Below are 26,126 nucleotides of genomic sequence, written 5' to 3'. Positions count from 1 at the left end.
ACAAATTTTATGTCTATTTTTATCTTTTGTGTCTCAATATAACTGTTACGGGATGGTTTAAATACTTTTCATTTTTTATTATACATTTATAATTTGGGGTATCTAAATTTGGTATCACTTTTTAAAATTCATTGATGATATTTTGATGTGCACAGCCCTTTGGTGGTGTTATTATTCTTCTTCCTTCAATCCTAAAGTTAATAAATTATTGCTTATTATCTGTCTTTTGAAATGGAAATTACTGATATTCCTAGTGATGGGGAGTCTATAGATGGACTTGCTGACTCAGATATTGATGAGAATGAGTATAATCTGATTGATGTAGAAAATGAGTATGTAGAAGAGGATGAAAGTGAGAATGATTTAGATGAAGATGAACAAGAATATTCTGGCAATGAAACATGGACGAAAAAAGGAAAAGAGAGAACAGGCGGACCATTCACAGCTGATTTTGGACCAAATATCCCTGATAATGTAAAATCTCCATTGGAAATTTTTTCATGTCTTGTTTCAGAAGATATTTTAGATATTATAGTTCAACAAACAAATATTTATATACAAAACAATAAACCTAATGCGACATTGATAACGAAAGATGAATTACGTATTTTTATAGGAATCAATATTATGATGGGAATAAAAAAACTACCTTCATATCGTGATTACTGGTCATCTGATCCAAAATTGAATGATTCATTTATGCAATCATTGATGCCTGTTGTTCGTTTTGGATTTATTTTAGGTAATTTACATATCTCTGATAATCGGACAGAACCTAAGAAAGGTAAACCGAACTACGATAAATTATATAAGTTGAGGCCATTACTAAATAGTCTTGAAAAAAATTTCAAAACATATTGGAAACCAAGTAAATATCAGTCAATCGATGAGTCTATGATAAAATTCAAAGGTCGTAGTAGCCTAAAACAATATTTACCAGCTAAGCCGATAAAACGTGGATATAAATGTTGGATTCGAGCAGATGAATCTAGTTTCGTTTGTGAATTTCAAGTCTATACCGGTAAAACGGAAAGTTGTGAAAAACAGTTAGGAGCACGCGTTGTCAAGGATCTGACCCGTGAACTTGTTGGCAAGAATCATCACGTCTATTTTGATAATTTTTTTACTGCTGTTGACTTATTGATTTCACTAAAGAAAGATAACATATTCGCTTGTGGAACGGTACGGTCTAATCGAGCTGGACTACCAAAATCTGTAATATCTGACAAAGAAATGGAACGTGGACAATATGATTTTCGAACATCCAAGACTGGTATTAGTTGGATAAAGTGGATGGATAAAAAAGGTGTACACTTTCTATCAAATTACCATGATCCATCTGAAGTCACAACTGTAAATCGAAGGCAAAGAGATGGCACTTTAGTAAAAGTAGATTGTCCTGTTATATGCTCTGATTACAATAAATACATGGGTTTCGTTGATAGCGCAGACCGCTTGATATCCACATACAAAATTGATCGAAAATCTAAAAAATGGTGGCACAGAATATTTTGGTATTTCATTGATGTGGCGGTTGTAAATTCATTTATCATATATAAAAAAATAAATACCGATAAGTCTGTGACTTTGAAAAAGTTTCGACTACATTTAGTAGATGGATTAGTTTCTAGAACCGTTCCAACTAAAAAAGGAAGGAAGCGACAGCCTTCAATTATCGGTTCTCAAAAACCACAAGTATCTATTGAAAAAAGGCGTTTTCAATCAGCTCATATGCCTATACATATTGAAAATAAGAGACGATGTACACATTGCAGTTCAAAAACAAATAATACACGGACTCATTGGATGTGTAATTTGTGCAATGTACCTTTATGTCTACAATCGGACAGAAATTGCTTCTTGATCTATCATTCGTGAATAAGTACAAAAAAATTAATATGAAAAAGTTGTGAGAAATTGTTTGAAAATGATGTTGAAAATAAAAACAATAATATTTATATAAATATAAAAAACATTATAAAAATAAAAATTATAAAAATAAAAAAAAATACTGAAAAAAGTAAAAAAAAAAAATGGAAAAAATGGAGATGATAACCGCCACGTCCTCGTTCGTATCTCTGGGTTAGGCTAAGAGCGGATTTCTTTATTTATTTTACTATACTGAATTTCTGATTATTCCAAATCACTTTTCACAAATATCTGAGTTCAGATTCGTAATCAGCGACCCCGAAAATTGTTGTATACCAATTTTTTTTGAAATACGGAAATAATCTAAATTTTTGTCCACCATCTTGAATCCGCCATTTTGAATTTCTACATTCTGACATCAGATTCGTAATCAGGGACCCCGAAAACTATTGTATACCAATTCTTTTTGAAATACGGTAATAATCTAAATTTTTGTCCACCATCTTGAATCCGCCATTTTGAATTTCTAAATTCTGACATCAGATTCGTAATCAGCGACCCCGAAAACTATTGTATACCAATTCTTTTTGAAATACGGTAATAATCTAAATTTTTGTCCACCATCTTGGATCCGCCATTTTGAATTTCTAAATTCTGACATCAGATTCGTAATCAGCGACCCCGAAAACTATTGTATACAAATTCTTTTTGAAATACGGTAATAATCTAAATTTTTGTCCACCATCTTGGATCCGCCATTTTGAATTTCTAAATTCTGACATCAGATTCGTAATCAGCGACCCCGAAAACTATTGTATACCAATTCTTTTTGAAATACGGTAATAATTGAAATTTTTGTCCACCATCTTGGATCCGCCATTTTGAATTTCTAAATTTTGACATCAGATTCGTAATCAGCGACCCCGAAAACCCCTGTATCATTTTTTCCTTACGAATATAGCTACCCATTTCTTCAATAATGATTTTTTTTAAAAAAAAAAGGATCTTTTTTTAATTTATTGATTATTACAAATAAATTAACAAACAAATTTATACCTTTTTTGCATAGATTTTAATTGTGTAACATCTCACGATCATAAAAAAACAAAAAGCATTGGTTTAATTGAATTTAAACTACATCAAAATTGTAAAAAACTGTTTTTAAAAAGGTGGCACCGTACCGTGCCACTGTGCCGCAAAGGGTTAAAGGGAATGTTATTTTGAGGTACACTGACAGACAAAAATATAAAGTGTCACAGGGTGATGAGGACTTCACTATTACATAGTTACATATGAATATTAGTACAATATACAGGGTGAGGCACTTAAGCCGCCCCAGAATATGGATGCAGAAAGGCGCGTATCTCTTCACCTATAAAAGATATTCAATTTTTGCATAGAACCTTTGTGAAAGCAAATAACAAGAGGCTTCGAAAATGTCCTATGGAAAAATTGAATATCTGTTATAGTTAAAGAGATACACCTCTTTCGGCATTCGTATTCTGGGGCGGCTTAAGTGCCTCACCCTGTATAATTATGAAAAATTAATAAATTAATCAGAGGTTAATAAATTGAGAAGAAAAAATGTGTACAAATAAAAACGAAAATCGGGAGAGGAGAAAATATATTTTTTCAGATAAGCGATTGAAGTCAATAAAATACTACTGAGTTTATTTCAATAAAGAATAAATACCTTGTAGATATTTTAATTTTTGCAGGTTACAAAGTGAAAGGAGTTCGAGAGAAAATATAACATATACTAATTAGCTAACAGAAGTTTGCTTCACGATTTCCTTGTGCTCATTGGAGTACTATCGGTTGAAAAGAATATTCTAATGTTTGATTAAAGCAAACTGGTATGTTGGTAGATATATTTGAGACTTGTCAACGTTTTAATCCTGTAAGCTTATTACTTATCTTTTTAATGATTCAATAGGCTCATTTCTATAGGAAATTCCAAGAGAGACAGATATACCAGTGGAAGATTTGACAGAGCGTTTGCAGTCCCTTGCAAGAAGAATGTCTTTGTAGAGAATTTGAGTAAATTATCCTCGTACAAAGGAAATTAAATCAATTCAATGGTAATAAGTTTTGATCATCCAATAAATAGCATTATTTATTGTATTTGGATTGGTAATATTATGGCAGTCAGATTGGTTAAAAATTTTATTTATTTTTCAGGATATATATTTTCACACAGTTTATATCGTTGATACCTGTAGCTCTTAACACTTCTTATCTTCTAGAGATATTTTATTTTTTGCTACGAGCATAGATCATTTTATTTCTTGACAAAGATTTGTTGAATTCCAATCAAGAGAAAATGGTTGTGACTTATAAGCTAACTTAGATGTATTGAAGCCATATTAATTATATCCTCATCGTTTAAATATTAATGTAATATGTCAAATTCTTCTGAAGCACTAACCAGCTTGCTACATTTTCATTTTATACTTCGTAAAGGACTGCTGAATTAAAAACTGCGAATATCATAATATTTATAGTTTAATTCAATTCAATTACATTATATTTGACTCGAAGAAGAATCTACCATCTAAATATTGGTTTTGGTTAATATACTAGAGAACTATAATTTCAAATAATTTTGGTTTACAGCTCCTACTGCTATTTCTCATCTTTGTGAGATAGGTATCATGTTTATAAAGTGTTAAAAAATAACACCCTAAACTATTGAGAAAAATCTTTTAACACAACTCATAGGTGGTATGTATGGTATGTAGAGTAATGTTTTCATTTATAACTAACTAATTCTGTAAATAATTTTAGATGGTGCACTCATATACTAGGTAAAGGAATATGGCTGAAGATAAAAGAGTAAAATAATTATATTTATTACTAAACAGAATGAAAAAATTAAGACAAGGAATATACAAACAGAGAGGATTGAGTTTGATAGTGTTATTGGACTAATGGCAGCTTGCTAATAATTTATATAGATATAATGAAAGAAATTATCCGTTTAGGAGAAAAATAGTTTAATAACCAAAACTCAGTACAATATAAAATTTGGATTATATATAAAATACAACTCCTTTTCATCTTACATTTTGCAATTTCAAAATTATTTTGGTGTTGCAATCTGCATGTGATCCAAATTTTCATGTAGAAATTACCAAAAAATTCACATCCATACTTCTAATAAGCTTCCTTGCCAAGGAATTTTGGTTTTAAATATTAAAATAGACTTTTGTATAACCGTTATGATTTAAATTTAAAATTTAACCGTTTATAACTACCAAACTTTCATATTCTGCTTTTCTTATTATTTTGTTCATTTCAAATGGTATTAGTGTTTTATCTGTAAAAATAATTAACATTATTTAGTGTTTCTGTATTATACTGTATCGAAACTCCTATTATTTAATAGATTTGAAAATACTTTTTGTTCAGAATCTAAAATGTCGTTACTGTTTTAATAGTTGTTACCTGCATTTCTTAAAATTTGTCTAACTTTTATTAAGAGATTTTTATTTTGAAAGGCAGATACAGGTAGAAAATAATTTGTATCTTTATTATCAAGTTCATCCCAGGCTTTTTTCAAGAAAGCTTCAAATTGGATATCAGTCCGTTTCCTTTTGCTGACTGTTACGTTGAAGCCGTTATTAATTTGCAAGAAATCTATTGTCGTTTTTATAATCAAATGCTTTAGTTTTGCTGCGGATTTTAATATATTGTCACTTAATTAGTACAAGAATTAAGGCAATTAATATTTTTCATACTAATATTACTTCATTAATGAAATACTGACAAATCATACAATGCATTAAAAAAATAATGTATTATTTTAATCAGGGCAACTAAAAGTGAAATTATATATATGTAGAGAGAGAGAGAGAGAGTATGAGAGATTACTTACATATGAATGTGTAAAATGTCGGTTTTTGTTTCATTAATTCATTTAACAATCTATGATAGCGTTCCTGCCCAATATTAGTTCTTATGTCATTTTTAAAAACGCTAAGTATCTGGTGTTCAGTTTGATCAATCCAAATTTTTTTGACGTATTTAATCAATTTTTTTAAACTTATCATATTTTTCAACTCTTCATCCGCACTTATATTTCTTTCAATTAATTTGAATCCCTCAAGAATACAGCTTGCAGGCAAAAGAGGTAAATTATATAATTTTCTTAGAAGAAATAGTCCTTTGATAAAGGTTTGATATTGTCTAGATTTTAATATGCTGAATATTTTTAACTTCCTAGCGTATTTTCTAACATTCTAAAATAAAATAATTATATGTTATTGTAGTTCTATAATTGATGAACTTATTGTGATAATATTATACTGACATGTACATAGTCAAAATAGCACCCTGTAATTTTACAATAAGGGAATACTACTTTCACCACGTTTTGCAGTGCTAATTCGAAGTCCTTCATTAGATATTTAATTTCAAAGTTTTGCAAAATTGATTTCTTTAAAAATTTTAAAACTGCTATATATGCAGCTTCGCTTTTCCCAGGCATCAAAATCCAAATGCACGGTAAAGCCTGAAAATATTTTTCATAAATAAGTGTAATATATAATGATTTTTCTATTAAATATCAGAATGTGTTGTACCTTATTCTTTACTATGCCCATAACAGTCAATAATTGATAACTGTCTTGTAATTTAGGCATCGAATAATATGTGGCGTCCATGCTGTAACTATTAATGTTTTTAAACATTTTTAATAATTCAGGATCGTATAAAATTACTTGCGATTGTGAGTTAACTTCAAGGACATTAATAACTATTTTATGTTTAACATTTCCGAGAGAAAATGATAAAACCTCCTGCCAAACTTCATTACTATTTATTAATTTAATGTCTTTTAGCGTTTTTGGTTTGAACGGACAGGTCTGCATTTTCTTTCTTATTAATGTTCTTTTCACACATTTATATGGTATCCTGCTGGCTGCTTCGACATGCCTATATACAAATAACGGATAGTTGAACAAACAAATGTTTCTCTACCTATTTATTAATAAATGGCTTATGTAAAACTGACTCTTTCGATTTGTAATCATATACATCTCTAGGAGAAATAGGACTATCTTTCACGCATTTTAATAAGTCTTCTCTAAATAATGCATTTTTCAAGTATTCTTGTTCCTTTTAGTGGCTGTGCCTACGTATAGGATGAAATTGGCATTCTATTATCTTCGCGCTTCCAGCGCAGTTTAGTCTTTTACACTTCAGATATCTAATTAAAACAAATATTTTCACTATAATATAGATATTGAAATAGTAAATTTTCTCGCGAAGCAATGAATTATATTTCACATGTTCTAATTCCTTTTGTATTTGTTGAATTCTCCAATTTTACTTACACTATTTCTCGTCCAGCTTTATCCTTCTTTTTGACATTCACATAATAACAAAAACCAACCTCTTTCACAATTCTGGTCGTCTTCAAATTATTCATTTTTAAGCTTTTACAATTTTATGCAAAAGGGTCGATATTTGTGCATAGCAATTTGTTGGAACAACTGAGCTTTAGAGTCTATTATTGCTAATTGGTAACTTGTGGATTTTCGGGCCCCCACTGCGACTCTTATCTGCTATGTTAGTAAACAACAATACGAAAGTAACTCCCGACTGCTGGTGCTCCCCGAATCCGGTCGCGGATACGGCGGAGCACACGCTGTTGTGGTGTCCCCTGTGGGAATGCGAAAGATCAGAACTCTGTGATGCTTTAGGTGTGCCCTCGTTGGAGGTGGAGACCCTTGTGTCCCATGTTACGAGTACGCCGAGAGCTTGGAATGCATTTTCCAGCTTCTCGGTTAGGGTCCTCACCTCCAAGGACAGTAGAGTACGAGCTGAGGAGTCTGCTGCTCTCTCCTCTGGGGTGGGGTAGAGTCTGGGGTTTTTGTTTGTCTGGGGATGACCGCATACGGTCGTAGAGTAGAGCGTATACCCTCCTACCTGATGTTATAAGCTATGCTTGGTACCGGGTAGGGGGGCAGGTAGGGGGTTTTGGTGGGTTAGAATCCCACATAACCTCTGGCCAAAACATCGGCCGCCAAAGGTACTTAACAAGCCGTAAGGCTTTAATAAGTTTCCCCCTACCTCGCAAAGCGTCGGAAAAAAAAAAAAAAAAAAAAATACGAAAGTAAAGTGGGGGGCCCGAAAATCCACAAGTTACCAATTAGCAATAATAGACTCTAAAGCTCAGTTGTTCCAACAAATTGCTATACGCAAAAATCGACCCTTTTGCATAAAATTGTAAAAGCTTAAAAATGAATAATTTGAAGATGACCAGAATTGTGAAAGAGGTTGGTTTTTGTTATTATGTGAATGTCAAAAAGAAGGATAAAGCTGGACGAGAAATAGTGTAAGTAAAATTGGAGAATTCAACAAATACAAAAGGAATTAGAACATGTGAAATATATTTCATTGCTTCGCGAGAAAATTTACTATTTCAATATCTATATTATAGTGAAAATATTTGTTTTAATTAGATATCTGAAGTGTAAAAGACTAAACTGCGCTGGAAGCGCGAAGATAATAGAATGCCAATTTCATCCTATACGTAGGCACAGCCACTAAAAGGAACAAGAATACTTGAAAAATGCATTATTTAGAGAAGATTTATTAAAATGCGTGAAAGATAGTCCTACTTCTCCTAGAGATGTATATGATTACAAATCGAAAGAGTCAGTTTTACATAAGCCATTTATTAATAAATAGGTAGAGGAACATTTGTTTGTTCAACTATCCGTTATTTGTATATAGGCATGTCGAAGCAGCCAGCAGGATACCATATAAATGTGTGAAAAGAACATTAATAAGAAAGAAAATACAGACCTGTCCGTTCAAACCAAAAACGCTAAAAGACATTAAATTAATAAATAGTAATGAAGTTTGGCAGGAGGTTTTATCATTTTCTCTCGGAAATGTTAAACATAAAATAGTTATTAATGTCCTTGAAGTTAACTCACAATCGCAAGTAATTTTATACGATCTTGAATTATTAAAAATGTTTAAAAACATTAATAGTTACAGCATGGACGCCACATATTATTCGATGCCTAAATTACAAGACAGTTATCAATTATTGACTGTTATGGGCATAGTAAAGAATAAGGTAGAACACATTCTGATATTTAATAGAAAAATCATTATATATTACATTTATTTATGAAAAATATTTTCAGGCTTTACCGTGCATTTGGATTTTGATGCCTGGGAAAAGCGAAGCTGCATATATAGCAGTTTTAAAATTTTTAAAGAAATCAATTTTGCAAAACTTTCAAATTAAATATCTAATGAAGGACTTCGAATTAGCACTGCAAAACGTGGTGAAAGTAGTATTCCCTTATTGTAAAATTACAGGGTGCTATTTTCACTATGTACAATGACCGGCAGAAATGGCGTCCCTTGATGCGTTTAGGAACCGCATTTTAGAATCCTTCACTGTATACTCTATTCTGCTAGGCGGAGATAGGGGAATGGAACGCGATAACTATAGTAGTTAGTTTATCTCGCTCTAAATGCGTGAGTGGGAGAGAGAGAGAGCTTTATACGGCATAGCAGGGCAAGCCAGGCGTCCCGAGGCTTATTTCTATCTGTGCCATTGCCTATGGCTATCTCTCTCGCTCGGTAAGTATCATTCGTCCGTCCTTGTTTAGGTCAGTTCTACGCCAATGGATACTCTCTAAAGAAGATTTTCTCAGGCGACACCATTGAAGACTGCGATTACAGCGGGGATTTTAAAATACTGTGCACCTGTCACTGTCAAACGTCAGTATGAAAGATTATTGTCGCTTACAGCGTTTGGTGCAATTAACATTATAAGTCTGGATTATTATGTGATATTCTGTAATGCACAAAAACAAATGCCGAAGAAGCGAGCTCCTGCTCATATGGATTAGATTACAAAAAAAGCATAAATATAACATTGTATATTTTAAGGTTTGCAAAAATATGTTTGGAGGCAGTAGCAATGCTTCCAAATAATTAACAAAAAGAAAAGATAATAATGCTTTTAAAACGAAAAAAAAAAATATCTCCCGCGGGACTCGAACCACCGACAAAAGCGCTTTAACTAATCTTCGAGGCAAGCGACCTAGCCATTGAGCCACGAACTCTTCATGACCATTGATCAAGATTTCTTCAATGTAAATGATATTTTAAACTGAAGGATATTGAGATATATTATTATCAATGTGTAACGATTATAAAAATATTTCTCTAATAATAATTAGTTAAGTGTGCGCGTTTAGGATATTATTCTATACATGTTAAAATTTAAAAGAAATAACTCTTCTTAGTCTGATTAATAAACGAGTGAATTTTATTAATTAAAATTATGTTATATTTACAAGAAAAGTTACATAAGTGGAAACCAGTATATTCTTATATTTAAATGAGTTTCTTCTATAATGCCAATAACTTATTGGTTTAAAAAATTGAAAGTAAATTAACATATGTATATATATATGTGCATTACAGAATATCACATAATAATCCAGACTTATAATGTTAATTGCACCAAACGCTGTAAGCGACAATAATCTTTCATACTGACGTTTGACAGTGACAGGTGCACAGTATTTTAAAATCCCCGCTGTAATCGCAGTCTTCAATGGTGTCGCCTGAGAAAATCTTCTTTAGAGAGTTTCCATTGGCGTAGAACTGATCTAAACAAGGACGGACGAATGATTCTTACCGAGCGAGAGAGATAGCCATAGGCAATGGCACAGATAGAAATAAGCCTCGGGACGCCTGGCTTGCCCTGCTATGCCGTATAAAGCTCTATCTCTCGCACTCACGCATTTAGAGCGAGATAAACTAACTACACTATTGCTCAATAATCTTGCGTCAGGCGAGGGGCAGTGGGGATAAGAGGGTCAAGGGGTTATCTAGGGAATTCTAGTGGACACCGTTAAATTTTAGATCGGCTATCCCTTTGACGTCAAAAGAGCTGTCAAAACCTAAATTAACCTGTATTTTAAAGAAATACAGAAAGATAAATATTTTTAAAAAACGAATAAAAGGAAAGAAAGAAAGGATTTTAATAAATATATAAAGAAAAAATATCAGATGAGTATTAGTTAATAGGAAATGTTAAAGTAATTATAAATTATTAAGAAAATATACTTTGTGTTTTTTTTATATATGTTACAGGTTAAATGCTGTTTCTGATGAGTTTAAATTACAGCAAAGAAATATATATAGACCAATGAATAAAAAAGGACTAATTTATGAAGCATTTCTGTGTGGACCAGTCATTTCAATAATTATGGTTTAATTATGTTATAATAGTGATTGTGAAAGCGTTTGGTGTATATACACAAAGAAATTCTATTATAAATTAATAATTATATATAATAATGTGTTGATTCCTATTACTATAAATTAAAGCTAGTTCAATTAAAATACTCGTTCTCTTTCTTCCTTATCCAAATTCTATACATACATAGTAATTAGATATTCTCATAGAATCTATCCTTTAAACTAATTAAATTGCAACTATTTGAAATGTGCAAGTCATAACTATTTGCTTCAATTATTTGCATTATTCAATGCGAGACAAATTGCATAGAGACTCTTCAAATTTCTTATTGATCTGTCACATTCTTTCACATCTTGTGTGACATTTATTTGCCTTGTTTGTTCCTTCTTCTTCTAGTTTTCAACATATACCAATATTTCTCTAGATATTTTCAAATACGCTGAAGTATGCTTATTCTGCTGTCTAATTGATTCTATCAATGTGAGGATGATAGGTAAGCTATTGCTCTATTAAATTTGAAGAATCTAGACACTTCACTTAATTTATTGTACTTAAATATAATGTTTGGTACTTCGTCTACATGATATCTTTTCTTTACATTTGACAGGATATTGTCCTCCACTACATTCATGTATACTGCTGAGTTAATCTTGTTTTCAGCTTCAAATAATTTTCCAACTACATATTTGGATATCCATTCCTAATATACAATACTTATTTTGTTACTCCTATTTGTTGTTGAGAATTATCTGTCTTAAATCCTTAATTTATCTAGTCGCCATATATATATTCTATTATTTTCAGATGATTGATATATCTTACTACCAATTCTGTCAACATTATAATAGGAGTAACAACATAAGTATATTCTATATTCAAAATGTATATCCAAACACGTAGTTGAAAAACTATTCGAAGCTGAAAGCAAAATGAACTCATTAGTATACACATACCTTCTAAAGAACTTTATCTTCCCAAGTACTATGAGAACATATCTCACAAAAGAGATACCAAATTTAAATAACATCATTCAAATGCCTATTTTTCAAATTTAACTAGACAATGGTTTATCAATGATTTCAATATTTATAAAATTAATTAGAGATCAGCAGAATCATCAGATCTGCGTGTAATAATTAATGATTGTAAAATTATTTTTATATGTTATAGACTAGAAGAAAATAGTGCAAAGGAGGCATATAAATGTCATAAAAGATAATATGTAGAAGGATGTGACATATTAATAAGAAATTTGCAGAGGCTCTATGCAATTTCTCTTACAATGAATAATAAATATCATTGAAGCAAATAGTTATGACTTGCACATTCCAAATAGTTACAATTTAATTAGTTCAAAGAATAGATTCTACGAGAATATGTAATTACTATGTATGTATAGAATTCAGATAAGGAGGAAAGAAAAAGAATATTTTAATTGAACTAGCTTTAATTTATAGTAATAAGAATCAACACATTATTATATATAATTATTAATTTACAATAAAATTTCTTTGTGTATATACACCAAACGCTTACACATTCACTATTAGAACATTACATCATAATTATTGAAATGACTGGTCCACACAGAAATGCTTCATAAATTAGTCCTTTTTTATTTATTGGTCTATATATATTTCTTTTCTGTAATTTAAGCTCATCAGAAACAGCATTTAACCTGTAACAGAAATAAAAAAACCACAAAGTATATTTTCTTAATAATTAACAATTACTTTAACATTTCCTATTAACTAATACTCATCTGATATTTTTTCTTTATATATTTATTAAAATCCTTTCTTTCTTTCTTCTTATTTGTTTTTTAAAAATATTTATGTTTCTGTATTTCTTCAAAATACAGGTTAATTTAGCTTTTGACAGCTCTTTTGACGTCAAAGGGATAGCCGATCAAAAATTTGACGGTGTCCACTAGAATTCCCTAGATAACCCCTTGCCTCTCTTATCCCCACTGCCCCTCGCCTGACGCAAGATTATTGAGCAATAGTGTACTATAGTTATCGCGTTCCATTCCCCTATCTTCGCCTAGCAGAATAGAGTATACAGTGAAGGATCCTAAAATGCGGTTCCTAAACGCATCAAGGTACGCCATTTCTGCCGGTCATTGTACATGTCAGTATAATATTATCACAATAAGTTCATCAATTATAGAACTACAATAACATATAATTATTTTATTTTAGAATGTTAGAAAATACGCTAGGAAGTTAAAAATATTCAGCATATTAAAATCTAGACAATATCAAACCTTTATCAAAGGACTATTTCTTCTAAGAAAATTATATAATTTACCTCTTTTGCCTGCAAGCTGTATTCTTGAGGGATTCAAATTAATTGAAAGAAATATAAGTGCGGATGAAGAGTTGAAAAATATGATAAGTTTAAAAAAATTGATTAAATACGTCAAAAAAATTTGGATTGATCAAACTGAACACCAGATACTTAGCGTTTTTAAAAATGACATAAGAACTAATATTGGGCAGGAACGCTATCATAGATTGTTAAATGAATTAATGAAACAAAAACCGACATTTTACACATTCATATGTAAGTAATCTCTCATACTCTCTCTCTCTCTCTACATATATATAATTTCACTTTTAGTTGCCCTGATTAAAATAATACATTATTTTTTTAATGCATTGTATGATTTGTCAGTATTTCATTAATGAAGTAATATTAGTATGAAAAATATTAATTGCCTTAATTCTTGTACTAATTAAGTGACAATATATTAAAATCCGCAGCAAAACTAAAGCATTTGATTATAAAAACGACAATAGATTTCTTGCAAATTAATAACGGCTTCAACGTAACAGTCAGCAAAAGGAAACGGACTGATATCCAATTTGAAGCTTTCTTGAAAAAAGCCTGGGATGAACTTGATAATAAAGATACAAATTATTTTCTACCTGTATCTGCCTTTCAAAATAAAAATCTCTTAATAAAAGTTAGACAAATTTTAAGAAATGCAGGTAACAACTATTAAAACAGTAACGACATTTTAGATTCTGAACAAAAAGTATTTTCAAATCTATTAAATAATAGGAGTTTCGATACAGTATAATACAGAAACACTAAATAATGTTAATTATTTTTACAGATAAAACACTAATACCATTTGAAATGAACAAAAGAATAAGAAAAGCAGAATATGAAAGTTTGGTAGTTATAAACGGTTAAATTTTAAATTTAAATCATAACGGTTATACAAAAGTCTATTTTAATATTTAAAACCAAAATTCCTTGGCAAGGAAGCTTATTAGAAGTATGGATGAGAATTTTTTGGTAATTTCTACATGAAAATTTGGATCACATGCAGGTTGCAACACCAAAATAATTTTGAAATTGCAAAATGTAAGATGAAAAGGAGTTGTATTTTATATATAATCGAAATTTTATATTGTACTGAGTTTTGGTTATTAAACTATTTTTCTCCTAAACGGATAATTTCTTTCATTATATCTTGTAACGTGGTGGAAACCCGTTACAGAAAAATGCTTATTGTTAGCTCTTCTTCGGTCTCCCCCTTAGTGCCTCCCGTCCCCTTGAGTATGTTTGTGAGTGAGTGAGTGAGCATAGATGAACCTTCCGTGTGATGGTAATGTAGTTACCCGCTGAAGGGATATTGTAATTGCCATCCACGGAAGGAGAGTAAATGTTTTTAGGACATGGTATGATTGCGGATTGAGCGATTGTCAGTAGGTTGTATATTATTTGGGATTAAATATTATATTTCTAATGGTAAATTTTATTCGTAGCTTATAAGACCGATTCCCTGCTCCAACATGAGCTAGAAAACTGTTATTGTCCTATCCTTTACGCTCCTATGCCCGAATGCCTATAATGCCCTCTCTCTCTAACCTTCCTGCCGAGCGCGGTTGTTTACGCGACGCTCCTACCGTCCCTTTACCCATTCTCCCCGCCGAGCGCCCCATCGGTTCCTTCCCGTTACCGCGCCGCGCCTCGAGCGCCAGGCAGCGAGTCCCAGTCCCCTCCCCTTACCGCGCTGACGCCTCGCGCGCCTAGCTGCGTTCTCCCCGGCCCGCGCCACTACCGACCCATCGTCGCCGACCCCGCACCGCATCGCCCCGCTGCCGAACCACGAAGCCATAGTGTCGTCTGCTGCTAAGGACGACCACGCAGGATTCTAGCGCAGGAGCTATCCAGCCGGCTATCATGCCAAGTATATGGGTGATTAGCCGGAACGGCGAGAAACATGGATCGCGGATCCATACCTAATTAATGATTGGTCCCTGGATCCCGATCACAACTATGACACCCCGGAATGAGGGGAATGATTGAGAGGACAGAGGAATATCCGTCAAATTGGGCCAGATCTTGTTCTACTGTCAGAGCATCAGTACGTGGTTTAAGTAGAGAGCTGGGTCGTCGCCGCAATTATTGAAATTCGGTGTAATTCAATATTGCGGGCCCCAGCCATCGATTTATTGAAGTTTACGTGGAGTTCTCGTGGCGGACGTCGAGGGATCGTCGGATATCATCGTCGGAGCCGCCGGAGAACTTTTTCCTTGCCATAATCCCTTCCCCTCTTTGCTTTTTCCCCGCCGCCTTCTCGCCCGTAGCCTTTCCATAGTTTTCCCCCGTTTTCCCTTTAATTAGTGTAATGAAACCATTGTGCGCGTATAATAAGTGTGCCAGGACATCGCGGGAGGCCTCTCCCCCCGAGATTTTTTAGTGTTTAATAAAGATTGTGTCCTCGGAGTTTGATCGTGTCTTACTAATTATTTTTAACCCGGAATTCCTTTTCCGCGCGTTACAAATTGGCGCCCAACGTGGGGCCCCGCCGCGTAGAGTGTCCGAAGTGCCCGCGAGTGCAGTGATTTCATTAAAAAGTGTAGTTTTCCGAATTTTCTCCTGGTCTTCCCCTACTTTCCCCCCCCCTTCCCCTACAGTGTTCAACCGTTGGCTCTGGCGGTGATCTTCCGCGTTTCCGTGCGTCGCGGGTGCGGGTCGAGTTCTCGTGACCTTTAGTGTTTTTGTTTTCCTCTCCAAACTTAGAAAGTTTTCGCGAGTGATTCAAACTGTTCAAATTTAAATTGTGCCGCCTGCCTGCCTTGCCGACCGCCGCCGCCGTCTGCCGCCGCCGCTGCTGCACCTGCCGCCACCCGCCTTACCGACGCCCCTTCTTCCTCCACCGCCAACGGAGAGCTGGGACCGCTGCTTCCCTGGTCGGCGTAAAAGGTAGGTGATGAGCATTTCTCCACCCTCCCCTCCCGGTTTTTCCCTTGAAACGTATCGCGCCGTTGTTCGTACCCTCCACTTACAGGTTATTTTATTAATTTTACGCTCCTACGGGCTACAAATTTCCGGGTCTCCCTCAATTCTTCGCGATCGACTTTTCAGGTTTCGTAGCCGTTTTTTGTTCGGAGACATGTCCATTCCGTGGGAAATGGACCTTGACGTTCGGGCCGCCGGGAACAGAACCGAATCTTTCGAGAGTGACAATAGTGGGAATTCCTACTATTGGGACTCCATGCTCGCGCCGGACGTAATGCCTCCCCCACGAACGAACTTGACCTTCCCCTCAGATTGCGACCTACCCCCCTCCGCTGATATAATTGCCACCCCTGCGCCAAGGCCACCCTTAGCTCCCCCCGTGGAACCCCGCAACCCCCATGGATCTCGGGAGATCCATTTAATTGATCTATCGTGCGACGAAATCCCTCCCACCCCGCGACGGGAGGTGATTCAACCCCGTCGCAACGCAGTTAGTTTTTCCTCCCCCGTAGCGACCACTATTGCCGAAGAATCGACTTCGCGTTTACAGGAATCCACCAGGACGGAAGCAGCTTCCCGGAACAACCCCTTTCACCCTTGTTCATTTTCAGGAAGAACGGAACATCGCTACGAGAATTTGCCCTTAGCCCCCCCCCCCCCCGCCGATCAACCCCCGCCCCTGCCGCGTAAACTTTCGTCATTTCAGGATCCTAGTGCCCCGGATCGTGTGCGGCTACCCCGAACGCTACCCGCCACCCCTTTGACGCATCCCTCCCCTACCCCATACCAACCTGCCTTCCCCCCTCCCTCCCGAACTACCCCTCTTCTCCGCAATCCTTCCCCCAGGTGGAATCCTGCCTCGATCCTCCATAGTACCTACACTATGGCCCCGACCCGTCCCAATCACCCTCCTCCCCTGGCAACCCCTAGATGGCACGGACCGAACCCGTATGAAGCGACGTCGCCTATGGCCCGTCAGGCTTCATACCCAGTACGTTCTAACGCCGAGTCTAGTGCCCCTTACTTCCCGACCCATACTCCCACCCCTACGCTCACCCCTACCCCAATCCCGGAACATTCCCAACAACCCCCTCAGCCCAGTACCCTTCGAGAGTTTGATCCTTATCACTTAAATTCCTCCCGCCTATCAGAGACCCTTACCCCGGAAATGCGCGCGTGGGATAGTCTCACTAAATATATCCCTGTATTCACCGGACAATTCGACGAGGACCCTCGAGAGTTCCTGGCCTCCTTGCACGAGTTGATCCAAGGTCGAAATCTAGCGGCCCCGGCCGTCTTACGCGCTCTGCCCTCTGCCCTCGCAGGAACCGCGTTAACCTGGTTCCGATTGGAAAGTCCCGCATGGACAGGATATTACGATTTCGTCAAGGCTTTCTGCAAAACCTTCGCCATCAAATACCCCGCCCACGTAATCCGACAAGAAGCCACCGCTCGGACTCAAGGACCACAGGAACGACCGCTGGACTTCATTATGAAAATTAGGAGAATTTTGGGACGAATGGACCCCCCTATGGAATTGGAGCAGCAACTGGACCTGGCCTACCACAATTTGCTTCCCCTGTATCGCCAGAAAATAGCTAGAGAAGAGCTGTCCAGTTTCCAGGACCTGATCAACGAGTGCCATCGAGTGGACACCAGAAGGTTGGCTGATCGTTCCAAACATCCTCCCCCTCCCTTGCCCACTGCGTCCCTATTCCCTACCGTGGCCTATAACCCCCTTACCAGTCCTCGTAATCCTGCCGCCCCCATTGAAGCCGAATTAACCCTAGTCCAAGGAAAAGAACCTACCCTCACCGTCACTCCCAGTTCCCCGACCCCCAATAAACCCTCCTCCCCGACATCCTCCAAGTCCAAACCCTCCAAAGGCCCCCGCAACAAACCCGCGAAAATTCCTCAAAACAGTACCCCTCCTTCCCTGCCGAATACTCCTCTCGATCCTAATCAACCCCTTCCTGGAAGCCCAGCCACTGGAGATACGGATTTCCAAAAGATGAGGCCACCCCCGAACACCTGCTGGAATTGTCATCGCCCAGGAAATCATTTTCCCCAGTGCTCCCACCCCCGAGGTGTGAGAGGATAGATTTTGACTAGAGTAGTAGGAAGAGGCGTATGTATATAGAGTTGAATTGAGGACAGAGAGCAGTTGGAGCCTTGAGTGTATCGAATAAGAAATAAAATGTGAGGCGGTGACACTAGCTTGAGTGAACTTAAAATTGTCTTGGACTAATCCTTTTAAAACTATAACAAATCAGAAGTGGGATCAGTGACCAGGATCTGTCGAGCCTAGAAGCACGGAAATCTTTGTAGTCTGGGATTAAGAGCGAAGAATAGCGGTGTTGGGCCGTTGGAATCATCAAGAATTGTGGCATAATAGGTTGAAAGCCAGCGTAAAAGAACCTATTGATGTGACATTTCTGGATGGTGTATTCTTTGTGCGGAGATTTAGCAGGCAAAGTTATTTCTCGTGCGTTCGGTAAAGCTTGAAGAATCGAGGGATTGAGGAGGATTTATGAGAAGATAATCTTAAAATTCAAACGAAACGAGAAAACCGTTGTCAACAAGCACAAGAGAAATAAATATTGTTATTGGTGCTGGAATCAGATAGGACACAGACCCACAAGGTGAACGTCGGTGTAGCGAACTCACGAGATCAGTAGCGTCGTGTTGGTGCGAAAATAAACAATGAAGGAACCAAACGAATTTACAGTAGCTGAATTAAAACTGAAGTTACAGAAAAGAAAATTACCTTCTAGTGGATAGAAGGCAGAGTTAATAGCTCGTTTACAAGCAGCTGATGCCAGTGGTGAATGGATGATGGACGAAAATGCATCGCCTAATGTATCGACGGCAGTGGATGTAGGTGTTGACGAACTTCGGACTTTCGAAGTGACAGAGGCTGAACTGATGCGGCGGGAACTCGAGATAGCGCGGAAAGAACGAGATTTACTACAACGAGAAGTAGAACTTGCTAGGCGTGAGCTAGCCGTTATGAGGTCCAGACCGGATGAAGATAGACAGAATATTAGTTCTCCTTCGTCATGCGGGTTACCTAGGGTAGACATCAAGATGATAGCGGGCCTAATCAGTGATTTTCAGGGATCACAAGACACTTTTTGGAAGTGGAAAAAACAACTTCAACTTGTACGGACTACCTACGGTGTCGACGACAGCCTGCTGTTGGTTATGGCAGGATCGAAATTAAAAAATCAAGCACTCGAATGGTTTCACTCAAGACCAGAGCATATTGAGCTCAGTTTTGAACGCCTAATGGATGAGATGACAAAAATGTATGATCATCGACCGAGTAGACTCGCGCTGAGGAGGGCATTTGAATGCCGGCAATGGAAGACTGTTGAAACTTTTGCGGACTATTATCACGAAAAAGTGATTCTGAGTAATCGAGTTCCCGTACCGGACGAAGAAATTGTTGAGTATTTGTTGGAAGGTATACCGGATATGGCTCTACGCAATCAGGCACGTATGCAAAACTTTGAAACGAAGGAAGACTTGTTCAGGGCTTTTGAGAAGGTCACATTGAAACCAGGACGAGATTTTAAAGCAATTCAGCCAACAAAAACAAATGTCAAAGGAATTGACAACTCTACCAGTGGATCAGAAGAAGTTAAGTCAAATTTGAATCGGAAGTGCTATCAGTGCAAGAAGGAAGGCCACATTAAATCAGCCTGTCCGGAAAATCGGACGGACCAACCCGTCTGTTTCAATTGCAACCAGTTGGGTCACATGAGGCGGAATTGTCCTAAGAAAAAGGAGGTGTCTGGTCAGATAAGCAGCATAGACTCCAGCCGGTCCGATGACGAGTACTTCCAAAATCTTGTGTATACTTTCATTTCTGCAGAATGTAGTAAAGACATTAAGTTATATACATTGTTGGACACCGGAAGTCCTGTCAGTTTTATAAAATTACAACACGTACCTAGCGCTGGAATTGAATGCATAGATAGCGAAAAGAATAGGTTTAAAGGTATTAACAATAGTAGTTTAGTTGTTTTGGGCGTTACGCATGTAGAGGTTAGGTTACCGGACAATTGCAGCGTGAGGATAAAATTACGAGTTGTGCCGGATCACACAATGGTCACTTCTGTCGTGTTAGGTAGAGACACGCTTCGTGAGTTGGGATTGGGTTTAGCTAAAATCGCAAATGATGATGCGGCTGAAATTCATGCTATTATGAATATTGATATGTGCGACACCGATTGTGATTCCGAGACATTGATAATCGACTCCACTATTGATTATAAGTTGCAAAAGAAACTGAAAGAAATTTTTGTAAAGAAGTATGTCAAGCCAATACGACCTGCCGAACCGGATGTCAAAGCGGAAATGCATTTAGTTCTGAGGATAAAAGAGCCATTTTATTCTCATCCGCGAAGATTATCTCATGCTGAAAAAATGTGCGTTAGAGAAATCATTGACCGTTTACTAGAAAAAGGGATTATAAGACCGAGTCAGTCTGAGTACTCCTCGCCCATTGTTTTAGTAAAGAAAAAGAACGGGGAAACACGGATCTGCGTGGACTACAGGACCTTGAATAAACACTTGGAACATCATAATTACCCATTACCACTCATAGAAGATCAAATCGATTTGCTTTGTAACAAGCGGTATTTCACAGTCCTAGACTTAAAGGATGGTTTCCACCACCTCAAGGTTTCCGAAGATTCCATCAAATATACGGCTTTCATAACGCCATTAGGGCAATACGAATATGTAAAGATGCCATTCGGATTGAAAAGGGCCCCTTCCGAATTTCAAAAATGGATAAATGATGTTCTAAAAGATTTCATTCGCAATGGTCAAGTAGTGTCATATTTGGACGATTTGCTAGTTGCTACTGAGACCCTAGAGGAACAGTTTGTTGTCCTAGAAAAATTGTTTAAAGTCCTAGTGGTCAATAAAATAGAATTAAGGCTAGATAAATGTAAATTTTTATTTTCCGAAGTAGAATACCTTGGCTATAAAATTAGTAAAGAAGGAGTTAGACCTAATCAAAAAGGAATAGAAGCCATCATGCGATATCCGGTACCGCAGGACGTACGAGGCGTGCAAAGATTTATTGGAATGTGTGCGTATTTTAGAAAATTTATAGAGAAATTCTCGATAATAGCAAAGCCTTTGTACGATTTGCTTAAAAAGAATGTGCTTTTTAATTTTGGAAAGGTAGAAATGGATGCATTTGTGAAATTAAAAACTATGTTAATCCGACGGCCTATTTTGGCCATCTATAATCCGCATGATGAGACTGAGTTGCATTGCGACGCAAGCATTCACGGTTATGGCTCTGTATTAATGCAACGCAAAGTTGATCGTAAATTTCATCCGGTATTTTACTTTTCTAAGCGAACTAGTGACAGCGAATGTAAATATCATAGTTTTGAACTAGAAACCTTATCTATTGTTTATGCCCTGAGAAGATTTAGAATTTACTTACATGGCATTCGGTTTAAAATTATAACCGACTGCAATGCCCTAAAGCTGACGTTGAATAAGAAAGAAATCAATCCGCGAATAGCTAGATGGGCCTTGGAGTTGCAAAGTTATGACTACAGTATTGAGCATCGAGAAGGAGGACGGATGAAACATGTGGATGCCTTAAGCCGTGCTATGAGTATTTTTATGATTGAAGACAATCCATTTGAGGTAAACCTAGCGGTGAGCCAAAGTAAGGATGTCAGTATTAAAGAAATCATAGCCCTCTTGGAAAAATCGGATCATAAACTTTTCGAAATGCGAAATGGCCTAGTATACAGAAAGGGAAAAGATGATCTAATGTTTTATGTACCCAATACAATGATCTTGCAGGTTATACAGAAGTATCATGATGAAGTGGGACATGCTTCCGTCGAAAAAACTTGCGAAGCTATTAAATCGTTATACTGGTTCCCAAACATGCGAGAGAGAGTGACCGCTTATATAGATAATTGTTTGAAGTGTGTCGTGTTCAATCCTGCGTATGGTAAACTGGAGGGTGTATTACACGGAATACCTAAGGGTGATATTCCATTTTCCATTATCCACATAGATCATTATGGTCCCATTGAGAAAGAGATTTTGATCAAAAAACATATATTAGTCGTAATAGACGCATTCACTAAATTCACTAAACTATACGCCACCAAAAGTACGTCTACCAAGGAAGTCATTAATAGTTTGCTGCGATATTTCGCCGACTATAGTAGACCGAGGTGTATTATAACTGACCGAGGCAGTTGTTTCACATCTGGTGAATTCGGTGAATTTATAAAAGAAAACAATTTTAACCACATTAAGATTGCTGTAGGATCCCCTAAAGGGAATGGCCAGGTAGAACGCGTAAATCGAGTTTTGGGGCCCATGCTATCCAAATTAGCTGATAAATCTTCAGGTCGCCAGTGGTATAAGGTCTTGTGTGATGTGGAATATGCTATCAACAATTCCACTAATAAAAGCACAGGTAAAACCCCGTCAGAATTGTTGTTCGGAATAAGACAGCGGGGAAAAACACATGATATGATTCAAGATTATTTGGAAGATAATGTTTTAACCAATAATCGCAACCTGGAAGATATACGGAAGGAGGCTGTTGCTAACATTGAGAAATCACAAAAGTACAGTAAAATGCGTTTCGATCATAAACATAAAGCTCCGCGGGTTTATCATGAAAACGATTATGTCATGGTAAGAAATTTTGAAAATACCCCTGGAGCACCACAAAAACTTATACCCAGATTTAAAGGTCCGTATCGAATTGTGCGAGCGTTAAGAAATGACCGATACGTAATTGCAGACACTGATAATTACCAGATCACCAGTAAACCATATTATGGAGTGTGGGAGGCAGCGAATATGCGTTTATGGAGAAACGATCAGAATTTTAGTGATTAAGTTAGAATAAATATTAAGTTGTAACCTAGTTAGGCTGATGTATATAATTGTAGTTCGGGACGAACAACGGTCAAGAAGGCCGATTGTGAGAGGATAGATTTTGACTAGAGTAGTAGGAAGAGGCGTATGTATATAGAGTTGAATTGAGGACAGAGAGCAGTTGGAGCCTTGAGTGTATCGAATAAGAAATAAAATGTGAGGCGGTGACACTAGCTTGAGTGAACTTAAAATTGTCTTGGACTAATCCTTTTAAAACTATAACAGAGGGAAATTCTGTTGCCGTTGTGGACGGATGGGCACGGTCACCAAGACCTGCCCCAACTGTAAAGATAAGCCGAGCCCGGGAAACGAATGATCGGGACATCGTTAGGACTCGACGATTCAACTCCCGCCCCCAAGAGTCCCAATACCGCCCTGGATTCCCTCCCCGAACTCTCCCCTGCCTCCCCCATTGAACATGATCCCAGATATTTCCTAAATTTACGCCTTGGCCAACACACCTTCCCCGCTCTGCTGGATAGCGGTGCTGCCCGTTCATATTTCGGGAAGAGAATAGGAGACCTCCTGAAAAACCACCTACGCCACATAGTAGCATATATACAAGTTGCTAATGGAGCCGTCGAACCAGCCCAAGGAAAAGCCCGAGTCCGATTCCACTTGGACGGGCAGACAGAAGTCCTGGCGATTCGGGTGTGCAAAGCCCTAGGATACGACTGCATCCTAGGAGTGGATTTTTTGGAAGCCCTGCAGATTACCCTGGACTTCGCAAACCTGACGTGGCGCACTCCTAACTCTCCCTCTCGACCCCTACGCTCCCCTTCCCCTACCGAACCCCCCGTTGAACTTACCCTTGATGGCTTAGCCCTAGTTGCTCCCTCCCCCAGCGAAAAAGAGACCCTCCAAACCCTCTGCCGAACCCTGATGCCCATTTCCGACCAATCCCTCCCCCCTACTCCCCTCACCTCCCATTATATTGATATCCAAGGTCCCCTCCCATTAAACAACGTCCCCGCCGTCTATCCCCTGCCATGCTAAAGGTTGCGCACGCAGAGGTACGGGACATGCTGGCCGCTGGAATAATTGAAACATCCAGTAGTGCATGGAGCAGCTGTCCCGTCATTATCAAGAAAAGTACTGGCAAATTTCGCTTTTGCATCGACTACCGTGATGTCAACCGCGTAACCAAGAAGGACGCCTACCCCCTGCCCAACATCAATGCCATCCTCGACGGATTAAGAACAGCCCGTTACATCACCAAATTCGACCTGAGCCAAGCCTACTTCCAAGTCCCCGTTGACCCCGAATCCCGAGAAATAACTGCCTTTACCGTCCCCGGAGCCGGCCTTTTCCAGTTCACCCGAATGCCCTTTGGCCTTACCAACGCCCCCGCTACCTTCCAGCGACTGATGGACCGACTCATCAAACCCGAATGGTCCACCCACGTCTTCGCATACTTGGATGACATCATTATCGTCAACGAAACCTTTGCAGAACATGCGGAGTACGTGGAGAAAGTCCTAAAAGCCATAAAAGCCGCTAACTTGACCGTTAACCCAGAAAAGAGCGAGCTATGCTGTCAGCAGGTCAGTTACCTGGGCTACATCATCGATAAGGAAGGATTGAAGGCCGACCCCGAAAAGATCGCCCCCGTCGTACAATACCCCGCCCCGCGAAACATCAAGGAGCTACAACGTTTTCTCGGAATGGTGGACTGGTACGCCCGTTTTATAGACAAATTCTCCGAGCACAAGGTCTTACTAACGCAGCTCCTGAAGAAAGACGCACCCTGGAAGTGGGAAGACGCACAACAAACAGCCTTCGAAGCTTTAAAGTCCGCCCTGTCCTCCACCCCTGTCCTTCTCCGCCCCGATTTCTCCCAACCCTTTATAGTCCAGACCGATGCCAGCAACTCCGCGATAGGAGCGGTCCTGACCCAAATGAGCAACGGAGCCGAGCTCCCGGTGGTGTTCGCGAGCCGAGTGCTGAGCCCCGCGGAACAAAACTACTCCACGACGGAAAAAGAGTGTTTGGCGGTATTGTGGGCCGTGAAGAAGTTCCGCCCCTATATAGAGGGTACGGCATTCCGAGTAATTACCGACCATAGTAGTTTGCGGTGGTTGCAGCGGCTACGCGATCCCACAGGGAGACTCGCCCGTTGGGCATTGGCCTTGCAATCGTTCGATATGACGATCGAACATAGGAAAGGCTCTGCTAATGTTGTCCCTGATGCCCTCTCCCGCATGTATCCCTCCCTTGTCACCGCCCTGGCCACTATAGGTTCTTCCCAAAATCATTAGTATTAGAATCGCTTGAAGAATGTACAAGAAGCTCCTTGGAAATATCCGGATTGGAAAGTTCACGAGGACAAGTTGTACTACCATCGCCCAAATCCACTGATAGAACCCGCCATGGAAGATATGAATGCCTGGAAATTAGTATTGCCTCCCGAAAGCCGCCCCCGAGCCCTTAGCGACGCACACGATCCTCCCCAGTCCGGCCATTTAGGAATCGAAAAGACTTATGCTCGCCTAGCCCAAGATTTCTATTGGCCAGGAATTTATCACTCCGTAGTTAAGTATATCCGAACTTGCCGTGCTTGTCAGACCCACAAACAGTCCACCCAAGGCCCCCCAGGATTGATGAGAGAACGAGTCGTCGAAGAACCTTGGACCCTAGTAGCTGCAGACATCATGGGACCGCTTCCGCAAGGCAAAAACCAGAACAAATATCTGTTGGTCTTTCAGGACACCTTCACCAAGTACGTGGAGTTGAAAGCTTTGCGGAAGGCGGATGGCAGATCTATCGCTGCCGCTTTTTCTTCCCTTATAGTCCATCGCTGGGGATGTCCGAC

At 38.1% G+C, this 26,126-nt stretch overlaps 1 pseudogene; it reads left to right on the top strand.

Annotated features, from left to right (window-relative positions):
- The window catches only part of LOC136782968 (general transcription and DNA repair factor IIH helicase/translocase subunit XPB-like), a 588,849-nt pseudogene that overhangs the window by 241,963 nt on the left and 320,760 nt on the right, over positions 1-26,126 (top strand).

This window comes from Prorops nasuta, unplaced genomic scaffold (genome assembly GCF_024137725.1).
Source record: "Prorops nasuta isolate Cenicafe-Biocafe unplaced genomic scaffold, Cenicafe_Pnas_1.2 PNAS00031, whole genome shotgun sequence".
NCBI classification, from domain to species: domain Eukaryota; kingdom Metazoa; phylum Arthropoda; class Insecta; order Hymenoptera; family Bethylidae; genus Prorops; species Prorops nasuta.
The sequence above is the reverse complement of the archived record's forward strand: the minus strand, read 5'-3'. Positions and strand labels throughout refer to the sequence as shown.